Raw genomic sequence first — 8651 nt, 5'->3', positions numbered from 1 at the left:
CCCCCGACCCCGGAGGCACCAGTCAACAAGCTGGGGGGGGGGGACAGTGCACTTCTTGGCAGACCTGGCAGCTTTTGGTTTTGCTGACACCTTCATAAAGAGAATCAAACTCTGTGGATGTAAATCATGTGAAAAATACCATTGTAGCAAATGCCTAAGTGGTCACTGTAGTCCACTTAGTTCAAATGCTATTTTACACATTTATCTGTATTTAAATTTTTTTTATAAGCACAGATAGTCTACCAGAGAGTCATAAGTGAAAAAGGCACATGGGGTACAAATTGGCAATAAGGTGCATTAGCAGTATTGTGTGGGGAAACATGAAAGATCTTGCTGCAGGTCACCTTGGAGCGTTTACTGGTACTCCCTACCTTTTATAATAGCTATAACTTTTTTTTCTTTTAGTGAGCAAATGTTATATTGTATACTAACAGAACAGAAGAGTTTCAACTTAAAGTGTTAGACTAGCAGAACTGTCAGAACGGTCTTGGAATACCTGTAATATGGTTTAGTGAACTTTGATAAAAGAGCAGGGAAAGTAAATGACATGCCTTTTAAAAACAGAGAAATTGAAGACAATGTAATAACTACAATTACAATAGTCTATGGATCTAGTCCATTGAAAGTGATATTACGTGTGGCACAAAGAAACTTTTTGTAATGTAGATAAGATATTGTGTACAAATTTCTTTTTTTCCACTTCATTGCATTTTGATTTTAGAGTAGATTGGTTTTCAAGCTCACCAGACACCACAGTTTTAATAAGCTTTCTCCAAACCATAGTATGCACCCTCTTAGGGCTTGTCTATATTGGAATATTGCATTGCATTATCCTCAGTCTGATTGGGTTAAGATGTCTTGGATCTACACGCTGCTTTTAAGAAATATTTGACATCTTAGCTTGGAGTAATTGAATTCTCTTTGTAATGGGAGAAGCTTACAGTGCAGAGAGTTTATATACTCTAAGGTTCATGGGGGTGCATTCATAACAGTCTCTTCTAGCATTCCTGCTGCTATCTGAAGTTGCAATACTTCACAACTAGAATAACCTGTCTCTTTATCTGAGTACACTCTGCTGCTCTGGAGTCCTCTTGGATGGATGTAACCCTTCTTTCAAATGTTAGCATGCAGTTTGAAGTGACCCTTTCTGATACCATATACTGGTGGGTTCACTTGCCCAAAGTCATAGGCCAGAGGTTACAACCAAGGGTACTTAGACTGGTCCTAGGGGGTATGCACGGGCAGGCAGGGATGCAGTGCTGCTTCCTCCCAAGAGCAGGGCTGGAGCAGGGCAAGGGCAGTGGCGCCACTCTGGAGTGGTTCCTGACTTTTAAATCATGTGTGTACAGACGTGTTCCTAGAGCCCCAACTCCTGGAGACTTGTAGCTCCCCTCACCCCACAGGGGGAAGAGGGGGAGCACTCTCCCTGGCAGCAACTCTTCTGGAATCCAGGAGGGTTTCCACTGCAGGAGAATGCCCCCCTCGAATCAGCTGAATGGCAGATAGGGGCGGGAGGAGTTTCTGAAAGCAGAGTCCCGACAGAGCTCCCTGATTGACTGCCCCTGGGCAAGCAGGGAACCAGTGTCTCTCCTTGGGAAAGCAAAGGACTGTGGGGTGTTGGGTATCTGTCCCGAAAAAAGTATATAGCTGTTCAAATTAGACTGGGAGAAGGAAGATTTTTTTTTTTTTGGTAGGTATCAAATCAAACTTCGTGCAGAAGAGTCAGTTCTGTTATGCCAGAAATCCTTTGAACAGCTGTATGTTCTCTTTTTGTGCAGAGAGATATATTTTTCTCTCAGCACAAATGAAATGCCTGCCCACGGCCAAAGTAAATGCTATGCCACCACCCTGTATGCCGTCTAGCTTTGGGCTGAATACTAACATGGCCTTTGGGGAGGATTGTTTTCTATTTATTATGGCCACCATATTATGAAGAACTTCAAAATCAGCAATAACATTTATCCTGTTGGAGACTAGCAATTTTGACATCTTACTTACCAAGTATAACAAATATGCATGCAAACACTTCCATATTCTTATGCTTATTTACTTATGGAAGACTACAGAGCTTTGTCCCCACCAAGATTTTTATAGCTAGATAGACATCTTGCCTAGGTATCTTGCTGAAAAAGTATTTTTGGAAGAGAAGCTAGAGTCTTTTCAACTTGCTAATTAACATGAAAACTACAAATTCCCTCATCTTCACTAAGATTTCACCTTATTAGTTGAGTAAAGTGTGCACCTGTTTTCCATAAAAGATACGATTTAAAGTTAAGCTTCTTGCTGTCATCTTCAAGACTCTAATGCAAGGGTGGACAGTTATTTGGGCTGGAGAACCACTTAGAGAGTTTTAGTGAGCTGTTGTGGGCCAGGTCAGTACCCCTGGCCCTCTGGCTGGCAATAGCTCACCAAAACTCCCTAACTGGCTGTTTCCCATGTTGGGCTGGGAGGATGGGATGGGGCAATAGGTGGACAAAGAGTGGTATTGAGAAGTGGGATAGACAGGTGTGTGGGGCCAGAGCTGGGGCTAGGATCAGGATCACAGAGCCATGACTGCATGCAGCTGGGGCCCAGGGCAGAGCCACAATCCACTCCCCACACACCTCTGTGACAGGCGTCACTTCCATAGGCAGGGGCGTGCGGGGAGTGGATCGTGGTTCTACCCTGGGCACTGGCCCACTGCTGTCACTGTCTAGTGATCCTGGGGTCTCTATGAAGACCAGTCTGAGACCTGCATGGGCAGAGCACAGTTATGTGGGCAGGTGGAATGGAGCCACAGGTGGGTGGAGAGCGGTGTCCAGGAGCAGGGTAGATGGGCAGGGCCGGGCTGGGATCGGGATTGTAGGGTGGTGACAATGTGGGGCCAGGGGCTGGGGCAGAGCCACAATCCGCTCCCCGCACACCCATCATGCAGATACCAGATCGTGGTTCTGCCTCAGCCGTGCATTTCCTTTGCCCAATGATCCCAATCCCAGACCTGGCCCTGCCCACCTATCCGACTTCCAGGCACTGCTCCGTGCACACCCGCAGCCCCATCTCATCCCATCCAACCTGCTGAGCACGCCCTGCTCATGCAGGTCCCAGCCTGGTCTCTATGGAGACCCCCCTTTCTCCCACCACCCCATCTGGTGCCTCCAGCAGTGGGTGCAGGGTAGACAAGCCTGGATGCCTGCGCAGTGGGGCTGGGTTGAGCAGTGGAGGCTGGAAGGAGCCACTACTGTAGGGGCTGCCAAGATGTGAATCCAGTTGCTGCACTGCCCCAGTCCCACTATGCACCCCGAGGTGGTGGGAACAGCTGTACATGCCATGGCCTAGGCTGCCCCCTGCACCTGGGCCAGGTGGGGCTGAGGGACCCACCACAGGCCAGATAAAATCCCTTGTCTGTCCAGATGTGGCCCACAGGCTGTATTTTGCCCACTCCTGCTCTAATGCCTTTTAAAACTCAAGGTAGCCCTCATTAGTCACTATGCACCTCTGAAACTGCCAGTTCTTAGATTTCCCACTTCTTTTGACTATAGAAAAAAAATAGATTATTTAACTGTTTCAAAGAACGTAAAAAGACCACAGCAGGTCAGAATGCATGTGACACTATCAAAATACCAGGTTTTATCTTGTGAATCACAGATAAGCATTTTCACATCTATCTAACAGTGCTAATATTGAGTGGCATCTTGTGACATCCCTAAAAGGATATGTCTGAGAATCACTGCTCTAATGGCTGTACTGTCTGGCCTACATCTCAATTGTTTGCTTCCTGCTCTACTCAGCCCTTTGTCCTTAATTTTCCTTTTCCTTTTTTAATATATTGCAAAATTGGAATAGCCTCTCTATTCTCCTCCGCAGTTTGTCATTAACTTTCTGCTTTAGCCTAGCTCATTTAGCTCCATCCTCCCTCATTCTCTGCTTCTGTCTCATTACTTTTTTGCGGGGGTGGGGTGTATTAGGGGCGATATGTCTGTGTTTCTAGCTCAGAAGTTCCTTGTAGACAGACAAGGTTTGAGCCACGTGTTTGTGAAGTCTGTGGCCCTCCCATATTATTGTAAGATAATAAAGAAATACCTTGAACAGCTATGGTGCTTTTCATTCTGTAAGGATGTTAAGGCAGTGTAATGAACTGATGTGTTTGCATTCATATTCATTATACTTGGTAAGTAGGATGTCAGAATTACTCTCCGATATGATACATTTTATTGCTGGTTTTGAAGTCCTTCATAATGTGGTGGCCATGATAAATAGAGAACAATCCTTCCCAAAGGCCATGTTAATATTCAACCAAAAGCTAGCAGCATTACAACATTCAAAACAAAAGCATAATAAATAGGATATAATAAGTCTTTGGGACTTAAATTTGAGGACTCAAAAGTGGTGGCTGTATTTCTGGATCTGAAGCAGTCTCTCCTCCTTTTTTTTTTGGTAATAACAAAAATAATGCAATATCCTCCCCATTTCAGCCACTAAAGGACAAATTAAAATACAGGATCGGAAAGCCATAATATTTTGAGCTCCTTTGACTTAAATGAAAAAGATACCGGTGCCTCATAGTAGTGACCCTAGGCAAGCTGTCTTTGAACCTAGAAAAACAAAAGTAAATGTACTAGCTGGCAATTATGGAACTTCATTAAACTATGGACTCTCTCCTGTGAAATACCCAACTGTGTATGTATGCATATGTCATAATTTAAATTGCATCTTGCATGTTGAAATTGTTGTGAAGTGTTCTCCTTGTTTTTGCTACTCAGAACTTGTCAACATTGTAAGGGCGACAGTTGAGGCTAAGTTTGAAGTGACTGAGTAGGAAATCTGTCAGTGGGGTTAGGATTTCCTGAGGATTGGTCCCATAGCTAGATTAGAGGTGGTTCAGTGGTGTAGAGGAAGTTTCACCAGCCCATTCAGTTTGTGGGCTGATAAAGCCTGGACATGCTGGAGATGCACATGAAGGCCTTAATGTGAGGCAGTGCTAGGGAATTTTATTGTTTTCTTTTTTAAAAAGCATGATAACATTTGATGGCTTGGTGAAAAGGAGGAGAGGGCTGAGCTGGTCTTGCTGTAGTGTTCTGGAGTGCCATGAGGAAGACTGGCATTCTAACAGAGGCAATAACCATACAGTGCAATGATAAAATAATTTGTGTTGTAGCAGTGTAAAAGGATATGTTTGTGTGGCACAAGATAATGTGAGGCAGGGATGTCCTGTGCTAGATCAGGACTTGGAAGCAGTAGAGCTGCATTAGTGCCGTGATGTGCCTAGGTCAATAAACACCAATTCTCAGCAGAACTAATTAGCCTGGTTGTAGCATTGTGCTCAGGCAACTTTACTGCCTCCACGCATGCCCAAACCATATATGTATTCTATGCCTTGTGTGGTCTATAAGACCCTGTATTATTTCAGCTGAATCAGGCCGTGGGGCCCACTAAGCAGAAAATATTGCTGTATTTCACATTACAGGTCTACCTTAAGTGCACCAATCAAGAATGAGGGTCCTGTTATGTCTGCAGCAGTGCCCTGGGTACAAAGTAGATTTAAGCAACCTAGGGTAGAAGTGGCAGAGGTGTTTGTTCCCTGGGGTGAAAGGGGTGGCTTGTGAGTGCACCAGTAAAAGCCTTGGTCCGTCTTTCAGCAGAAAAGATGGTGGCTTTGCATACTGCTGATGCTTGTTTATTAAGTGAAGGCCCACAAAGCTTGTTACAATGGGTTTTTCAGTCTCTCAAGGGGCAGAACCAGTTCCATTAGTTCCTGGCTGAAGAGGAAATAGGGGAACTTAACCTCTCACAGGCCATCATTTCAGATGGGCCTGTTGTAGATATTGTGTAGCATCTCTTCAGTGTCACTTACCCCCAGTCTTTTAAGATGGAGGTAATCAAATAATATATTGGTAAATTTCAGAAATATGGCTTTTAAAAAACTTGTTGTAGGACATTAAGGCTGCTTGCAGATGTTAAAAAAAAACAAAGCAACAAAGCAAACAAAAAACCCTGCACTTTGCCAGAAGAAGCAGTGTGCTACTTCAACCCAGTTCCACAGCACCTGTATAGATTGAGAGCTACAGCGGGGCTTTTTGACGCTTTTAGCTAAGGCTAATTCAATCAGCTTTTAGATAAAAGTGCCAAAAAGCCCCACTAAAGCACCTGATCTATACAGACATTGGGCAAGCCAGGTCCGGCTAATGTGCTGCCTCTTGGGCATGCCCTGGGCTCAGCACAAGAATGTTCTGAGTTTATAGTAAAGAGCTGGGGGGGGCTTATTTATTTATTTTGTATTTTTTGACTCCTGCAAGCAGCCTAAGTTGGGTTGATATGCTTCATTGCTATGATATCAATGGAATGGTAGACTGCCACTTGACTATATTTATTTTTTTGACCTGGGTGGAGCCAGTGTTGAATTTGTATTTCTGAAGAAACAAGAACCCTCTCTAGTAGAATAAATTTCTAGGGGTTTTTTTGTTTTGGGTTTGTTTTTTTTTACAGGTTGTTTATGATCAGCCTTTTCAGCAGAATCATCTGGGTTTAACATAGCTGAATAGCAAATAGTTATAAAGTCATAATTAAACTGTTTTGATTGCTTAACAGCCATGATTAAAGAGATATGCAGCACAAAATTAAAATTAAATTTTCCATTCTGCAAAAAGGGGAAAGTTGACTTACAAAACTGTCAGTTAAAACTATTTTGTTTTCAAAATATAGTACAGATTCAGGTCTTAAGCTGTCTTCTTAATAGTATTTCTAGTAACTTCTTTTCAAGGAAACTTAACAGTTTTTTTGCATTTATGTCTTAATGATTTTTATAGGAGATTTTAAATTGACTGCAGAGGAACATTTGAAAATTACTTTTCAATATGATGCTATCAATACTAATCTAGTACTACAGTAATCTTCCTTTTCTATAATTTGTTATGTGACTCCAACCAGTAAAGATTGTTATGACTGAAGAAATCACACTCTTGATACCTCAGACTGGTTAGAGGCAGTGGCAGCTTTCCAAGGTAACTCTGTTTGACTTGGACTTAAAATTTGTGTCTCTGCAGGGGTATTTGCTTACTTGGCATTTTCCTGCAAAAATTCAGTCAGGAGAATAAACCAAATTGACACACTTATAGCCTGGCAAGTTCATATGAAAGCCATCATGAATTAGCCACATAATATTGATTTTATGATTTTTCTTCCCTCTTTTGAAGTGTGGTCTCTAAACCTGTTGGGTACGATAAACCTTAAGAATGAAAAGCTTACAAACAGTAGCAATAGAAACAGATGGAAAATTCAATATGTGGCATTCCTTAAAAAGCTTTGGTTCCTTTTTTTGGAACATGTCTTCTAGGTATAGTCATTGCTTCCAAGAAGTGTCACTGTTGATATTTTTTCAAACAATTGTGAAATTGATTAATCTACTTTTAGATCCTCTGATACTTTGCGAATTGTCTTGCCTTTTTTGTCACTGGTGTATAAACCATTGGGGCTGGGAGCATATCACTTCCAGGTTCTGTACAATGCAAAAATATAATTGGAGCAAATGAAAATAAGTATATTAATGTTTTAAAATTGAGGTAGTATGCTTATTTAAATTGGAAGTTACCAATCTTGGGTCAATTGTGTTACAGATAAACATGAAGGTAACTTCTGGCCCTCCTCTGAAATTGTATGTTAAGTTCGCAGTATTTTGTTAATGAATTAGTCTTTGGAAACCACATAATCATACTCATAATGACTTTTTATTCCTACCTGTTGATTACCAGTCCGCCTTAGTTTGAAATTAGTAGTTCAACACGTAACCACTCAAATAGCAAGACAGTAATGGATAGCAATTTCTAATAAACTATTTTTTTTTATATTCAGCCTAAACTTCTGTCATCCCTGGGCTTTTAGGATTTTAACTTCTCTGGGTTCTCATCTCTTTTTAGATTTTTTTTCATCACCATCTTGATTGCTGGGTCCTACTTTGCTCTCCATCTTTCAGTAGGAGTTCCTCAGGGCTCCATTCATGGACCTTCTTTTCCTAAGTATGCAAACGACTACTATCTTTATGTTAAGATTTGCATATCTCCCTTTATTCTGGACTAGCCTCCCTATCTCCAAACAGAAATATCAGCACTCTGGTCTGATCTTAATTATCTTGCATTTTTATTACCAGGGATCCTAGATTTCCCTGGTTAAAAAAAACAAACCATAAATTCTCTAATAAAACCCCCAAAATCCGTTATTGAAATTTAAAGGTCCCCCACAGCCCCCCGGCCCTGCTCATGCCTCTTACGCTCCCCACAGCCTCGCCCTCCACCCACAGCCCCTGCTCCACCAGCCCTGTTTGCTGCTGCGAGCTCCGTGCTGCCCTGGCAATGTGCCTCCTGTACGCAGAGCTGCAGTGAGAGCAGCAGCACAGGGTTGTGCCCCTCAAAGCAGCAGCACATGCAAGGAGTGTGTCACCAGGGCAGCATGGAGCTTGCAGTCGTAAGGAGATCCCCATGCAGCTCTGCTGTTCCCTCCTGTGCTTGGTTATGCCCATTGGGCTGTGGAGGCCTTGGGGGAGGGAAGCAGGGTGGGAGCCTGAGCATGCAGCCTGTGTCTGCCCCATGCACAGATCTGGCGGTGCATCTCCCTTGCCCCTTGGGAGGGGTGGCCCTTCCCCTCCCCCAGACAAGCAACCTGTGGCCCCATCCTGCTCCCCG

At 43.1% G+C, this 8651-nt stretch overlaps 1 protein-coding gene across 1 annotated transcript in view; it reads left to right on the top strand.

Moving 5' to 3' along the window:
* PPM1L (protein phosphatase, Mg2+/Mn2+ dependent 1L) overlaps window positions 1–8651 on the top strand; it is a 272121-nt gene that overhangs the window by 68324 nt on the left and 195146 nt on the right. The window lies entirely within an intron of this gene.

This window comes from Gavialis gangeticus, unplaced genomic scaffold, assembly GCF_001723915.1.
Source record: "Gavialis gangeticus isolate Ggan-Ray unplaced genomic scaffold, GavGan_comp1, whole genome shotgun sequence".
Lineage (NCBI taxonomy): Eukaryota > Metazoa > Chordata > Crocodylia > Gavialidae > Gavialis > Gavialis gangeticus.
This window is presented reverse-complemented; position numbering and strand designations above follow the sequence as displayed.